This window comes from Alnus glutinosa, chromosome 3 (assembly GCF_958979055.1).
Source record: "Alnus glutinosa chromosome 3, dhAlnGlut1.1, whole genome shotgun sequence".
NCBI lineage: Eukaryota > Viridiplantae > Streptophyta > Magnoliopsida > Fagales > Betulaceae > Alnus > Alnus glutinosa.
Genome location: NC_084888.1, coordinates 13,648,787 through 13,655,408, shown reverse-complemented (window position 1 = coordinate 13,655,408; position 6,622 = coordinate 13,648,787). Strand labels below are relative to the sequence as shown.

At 38.8% G+C, this 6,622-nt stretch overlaps 1 long non-coding RNA gene across 1 annotated transcript; it reads left to right on the top strand.

The window, feature by feature from the left end:
• Window positions 1–2,072: 2,072 nt before the first annotated feature.
• Window positions 2,073–4,286, top strand: LOC133864269 (uncharacterized). The gene is made up of 4 exons (XR_009899478.1): window positions 2,073–2,617; window positions 2,772–2,992; window positions 3,151–3,231; window positions 3,707–4,286. It is a non-coding gene; the product is annotated as an uncharacterized LOC133864269 (long non-coding RNA).
• The last annotated feature ends 2,336 nt before the right edge of the window (window positions 4,287–6,622 follow it).

Here is a 6,622-nt window from a genome sequence, read left to right as displayed (position 1 = left end):
TTCGTTCCCGCTAAAAATAGGATAACCATGAGATACACTACTCTTTTTAGCTCAATTCCTTTTACACCACTAAACAATAACATTTTTACGTACAATGCCATTCAGGAAAAAATAATAAATTATAAAACAAAAAAAAGAAAAGAAACTTCACTTACCATGAATTGTCGCCCCTTTTGTAATGTTTTTTTCGTAAAGTTTAAAATCTCTCAATTTAATGTATTATACTTTTAAGTTTTTGTAATGTCCTTCATCTGTTAAGATTTGAAATTAAATCAGACGGTAAAAAGAATAAAATAACCTTTATACCTTTGATAATTTTATAAAATCTTAAATTTACCCTTACTTACAAATAAAATATTAAAGAACAAAACAAAGAAAAAATTAGTCTCAGCCGTGGGGTTTGGTGACCCACAGTGGGTTACAAGTGACTCAATGGCAAGTCAAATCGTTTGGTCACTTGTGAATTGTGATCACAGGATGACCATCGTGGGTCTGGTGAACCACGATAAATGGTTCACAGGTGAACTAACGGTAGGTCACAAGGTGACCCACAATGTGTCAAAGGTGACCCAACAGCTAGTTACACTATTGGTCACTTGTGACCCATCATATCCACGTGCTATAAGCTAAAATCTTAATAAAGGGAGATCGTAAAAAATTAAAAGTTTGATATACTAATGCTTCGTTTGTTTTGGTGTAAAATAATTTTGACATTTTACGGTGTTTGGTAGGGACGAAAATAATGGTAAACGAAAATCATTTTTGGTTTGACCGTAAAACCTTATTTAATTTTTGAAAAACGATTTACGATTTTAAAAACTGTAAATCGTTTTTCGAAATTAAACTCTTCGTTCTTGCACGCACGTTTGATATCCGATTGTTGGAACCCGGCAATTATTGGTAGTCAGAATCCAGGTGGCACCGAAATTCGGCCATCGGAATACTGCCGACGCTGGAATTCGGTGACATTCGGCTACTGTCGCCGGATGCGAGCGGACCAGATTCCGGCCGAAACTGGTTGGAATTCAGCCATGGTCAGAAGCCGGCTGGATTTGGCCAAAATGGCCGGAATCCGGTTGGATCTGACGGGAACCGGAGGAGTCCGACAATTTTGGCCGAATCCGGCCAAATGTGCTCGCCGGAATTCAGTAACGGCGACTGGACGTTGTCGGATTCCGACGACAGTTGCATTTTCACATTTCGTAATTTGTTCGTGCGAATCAAACATCAAAAAATATTTTCGAGAAAATTATATTTTTTGAAAATGATTTCGTCGAAAATATTTTACGGCGAAATCTTTTTTACGTCGAAATATACGGAGCATAAATTGAAAAGTTTTAAATTTGGAGAATGTTGAAAAATGGCGTGACAAACCAATAGTAAAAGTGAAGTCTTAAAAAAAAAACTTATTCAATAGTCTGGGCCTCAGTCCAAGACTTCTTCGCTTGAAGAGTCTCTCTCTCATAGACAATTCTTTTAACTCCTTAAAACAGCCTAATCCTCTGTTATTTCACTTCCTCTCTGCAGTTTTCAGTCTTAACCCGAAATTTTGTGATTGTTAGAGTTGATGAAGGCATAAAGATTGGTTGATGAAGGCAAGAACATGGTCCAAGGCCGTTAGGGTCACAAAATTTCAAACTTTTTTTAACAAAATCCATACCCATATGGTGGTTCTTTGCAAAATCTAATCTTTTTTTGCTTCATTTTCTTTGGGCTTTGCTGGTGAGGAAAATGATGGACGGAAGAAAGAGAGGTTTTACTGGCGAGAAAATGAAGGAGAAGCAGTGATAGTGATCGAGGGAAGAGACGTGGACAAAATTTTTGGAAGAGACCTGAACCGTTCAATTATTTAGTTAAATCTGAGCCGTTCACTTTTTTTTACAGCATGTGTGCTGTAGTTTAAACTACTCAGTCTCGAGTAGTGATAGGCAGGGGCCATCCTGCCGGCCCTTGCCCGGCCCTTTCCTACGTGGAAAGGGCCATTTTAGTTTTACACTTTTTTTTTTTGAAATTAAAAAAAAAATAATAATAAAAAAAAAATAAATTTCAAATTTCAAAAACAGCGAAACCAGTTCGGGTGCCCCATTTTTCTTATTTTTGTCTTCCCCCCAAATTTTCCCTCCCTCCCTCTCTCCATCTACCCCCAAAACCAGTGTCGTTCTTCCGGTTCCGGCAACCATTTTCGCACGAGCCAGCCACCGTTTCGAGCTCCGTCATTCTTCCGGTTCCGACGAGGTGTTTCGCACGAGCCCGCCACCGTTCCGAGCTCCGTCGTTCTTCCGGATCCGGCAACCAGTTTCGCACGAGCCCGCCACCGCTCCGAGCTCCGTCATTCTTCCGGTTCCGACGAGGTCCCCCACCGTCTACTTCCATCTCCATCTCTATCTCCGGCCACTAGGTACTGTCAGGCGCCATCACCGTCGTTCTCCATCTTCGGCCAAAGCCCACCCATCGGCCGTCTTCCAGTGGCGGCCCTCTTCCATCTCCGGCCGTATTCCAGTTTCGGCTTCCCCCCAAATCTGGGAACTGCTGGTCCCGCCATATCCGGTGATTCATGGGTGCTGCCGAGACCACAATTGGGCTTCCATTAAACAGCATCATCATCACCAAATTAGGGGTAGGTTAATTCTGGAATTTTCAAGGTTTCTCGTTGGTTAATTGTAGATAGTAGTGGTTGAATCCGTTTCACGTGGGTTGTAATTCTTTGGGGTTTCTCTCTTTCGCTATAGCCTTATGTGGTTGAAGTCTGTTATTGGGTTTTTTTTTTATAGGTTAGGGGTTCCTGTATCGACAAATTACATTATTTGTCATAATATAAAGCAATGCAGAATAAGTAATTTGTCGACCAAAGAACGGTGATGCAAATGCTGAAAGACCTGTGCCAGTTTTGTGCCAGACCAGTTACCAACAATTTATCGAACCCTTGGCGAGAATTATTTTGAAAGCTGTTGTTGCTCAGTATAACGCCAGCCAGCTTATCACTCAGAGAGAGGTAAACAACAAGGCTTATTCTTCTTGACAGTTCTAATCACAAATTGATCTAATGATTTGGGTTAGGGTGCACAATTTAGCTTTTGGTTTCACATCCTTCTTTTATAGTTAAGCTCATTGGGTTATGAGAACTGTTTGTCGGGATTTTCTACTTTGCAGATTTTCATAATCTCCCATTTAACTAAATTTATTGTGGAAAAAGCTGAGCAAGACAAGAAAAGTGCTATTATCAGAGCACAGGTGAGGTGGAAGAGATTCCTCAGGTTTATAACTCTTAATCATCTGTTATAGGGAGAATTTCAGTCGGTAATCTACTAGATTGATCTCTTGCCTCCTTATGTCATGCTAGTGAGAACTGATTTAGAAATTCAGCTGCATTAAATTTTGGAGAAAAATGGATTCTTGATCAAATGCTAGTCCCACTTAATGTTTATTGGCTCCTGTGGATTTAGTGGTTAGATATTGGTGATATCATTTTGCTTAAGAACATCTGGAAAGCTTTGTTCTTTTTATTTTCAGAGGGATTCAATCGTTATTCTAATAGGTGCTTGGTAGCCAGAAGTTGGTAGGAAGTTCTTAAAACCCCCCATGGAGAATCCTTGCTAAAATAACCTTAATTTTGTTTAAACTTAAGTGGTAATTACATATATGGATCTGGGTTTTCTCTGCTCCTTGTAATTTTTTGAACTTAAGCAGATTTTCATCCCATTTGAAGGTCTATCTTATTTAATTTTGTTTCCCACCGGTTATGGGGTGAGGCCAAGAGTGCACAGCTTATTGGTTAAGCTATTGCCAACAATCCGGCATTTATCACTCTCAGAAAAATTGAAGCTTCAAGAGAAATTGCGCATACCCTCTCGATGCAGCATCCAACAAAGTTTTCCTGAATTCAAGTGATTTGTTGCTGAACCTTCAGGAGATGAATTTGGATCCTACTGGGAAGAAATAGGCACAACAGGTTGAAATTACCAAACTAGAAATTGTCTCAAACTTAATGTGATAGCATAAGGGTCAGATGACCACACTCTGCTTCAACTCTTCTGTGCTTCTTTCGTGTTTCATATATTATAAATGTTGTGGAAGGCTACACTGTTGTGAAGGAGATGGAGAAGGTGGGATCCAACAGCGGGACTACTAAGGAACCGGTTGTTATTGAAGATTGTGGTCAGATTACAGAGAATTGATGATGACTGATGTTGTTTAATTCAGATTGATGAGAATTAGTAAATGTTCTTGTAAATAAATGTCCTAACTTGTTTTATCTGCAATAATAACTACGGATCTAGCTTGTTTGAGTTCAAATGTGAATAGATTTCCTAAATGTATGTTAAACTTTTTTCTGTTTGGCACGCTCACTTTCCATTAAAATGAACATCGTGTAGATATCATATGTTAACACGGGTCCAAGATTCCATGCAATTAGCCGCCCAAATTGTGCATGCAGGGTGCAGAGCCTATCTAAACCGAGCAGCACAAGTATTAGCGCCCATTTGCCCCTCTCTGTGTCGCAAATGAACATCATGTGAGAGATACCATGTAGCACTGAACATCAAGATACAGCAACATAAAAAGATCTAATAATCATTTTGCTAGCCAAGAAAATCTTGAAGATAAAAATTACAGTTCCCTACTCTACACTTCTGAAGTAATCTAACCAAATACAAATTCTGAATCATACTAGTGTCATCTCATCATGATCTCAACATATTAGTTTAAGACAGACAACAAAGCTACCAATGTGACTCTACTTAGTTCCTCAAAAGCAAATAAAATGCAGAAACATGAAAGTAATGCATTCAAATTCAAGCAGGTTTTCCAGCTAGACAAAAGCTATCTCTAGTCAATAAGATAAATGCACACAGAAGCACCCTTCACACCAACATGCTCCTTCACACCAAAAACCTTCCAATCCAAGGTTCCATCCTTGATCCCGAACTCAGGGGACCAAGAGTTAAGCACAATGCATTCGCCTTGTGGACCTCGTTGCCCGCCCACCACAAGAAGTTCCTCTCCACAAGCCTTGAAAGCAAAATCAGACCTGTAATAGGAGAGTTTGTAAACAAAAACCATCTCTCTGCAAACAAAAACCAAAACATAGATTGCTAACTAAAATGAATTACATAGTAAGCTACAATATCCACCCAAAAGGGATTACAACAACAAATAAGAAAACAAGAAACGAAAGCCCTTACACATTAAGCCCCTATAACAGAACACAGCAGTAACTCGATCTGCAACAAAAGAAAACGACAAAACACTAGCAACTTCATGATAAATTCTGCAGATTCCAAATCTGCATAAGCCAAATAGTAGCAGTAGTCCTCCGATACTTCCCCTTCCCCATAAGCCTCGACCTGATATCCTATTTAATCTTGGCAATGAGGGAGTCCTTCGAACACAACATGTTACCATGGATCAAATTATTCCGATGAAGCCAAAGATGATAAACAACAGCCCCAAGACCGTAACTTGATTTTTATTTTTTTCTTCTTGCAATTAACATATCTCAAAACTCTCAAATTGAAATATACTTCTGAAAAGCATGAGCTAGCTATATATGAACCGAATTTTGAGAGGGTGGTCCTGAGTCCTGACCTCTCCGGCGGAGTAGTTTAGTACTACGTACTAGTGCACTACCATATATGAGACTCTTATTTATAAGAATATTGGGGTAGATGAGTATATATGGTAATTAATCAAATCTGATTACACTCAAATCATACCATCAAATCTGATCGCAGGAAATTATAATCAATTACAACAGATCTTTGAAATCAAAAACTCTAATTAGTCAAATATGAACTTCTATGAATTCTATAGGGGAAATGCTGCTTAAACATTACTACACCATTGATAAGCATGCATTTGCTTATTGAAATAGGCCTTTATTCTATATATAGCTTCCACATCATTCTTACATAATGATTAGTCAAACTGATCAATTTTTCTTGTCCAAACAACAAAACAAAATACTTGGAACAAAATAAGGTTCTTCCACCCCTTTCTTAATATATGGGACGACGCACATGTCAAGTAGCATAAGTCCATTTTGTAATAAAAAAAAAAAAAATTGATTTCAGCAGTTTACATCAGCCAAACTTTAATACAAATTAGCGCAAGCAGTCAGAAACTAAAATCCCAATTTCAGAATCACTTTGATATTACATGATTCATTTTAAATAATGAAGTCAATTCATTATTGTTGCAGTGTGGTCTAGTGAGAAGCTAAATCTACAAGCACTATAACACAACCTTTCCATAAATCAAAAATCAAAAAAAGATGGAATAGAAGATGGAGCAATCAACACACAAATCTCCTATAAGATTTCACACACGAGCAATTCACATGAACAAAAAATGGAACAACAGAAAGGAGAGCAGATTAACCTAAAAGAAAATGGGCGAACCTGCTCTTTTTGACCTTTCTAAAAGATACACAAGTAAAGATCCTGTCTTCAGATTTCACAAAGGAAAATGCAACTAGTGAATTCTGAAGAATATTCAACTGTAGAGAATCAACCACCGGATATGGCGGGACCAGCAGTTCCCAAATTTGGGGGGAAGCCGGAACTGGAATACGGCCGGAGATGGAAGAGGGCCGCCACTGGAAGACGGCCGGTGGGTGGGCTTT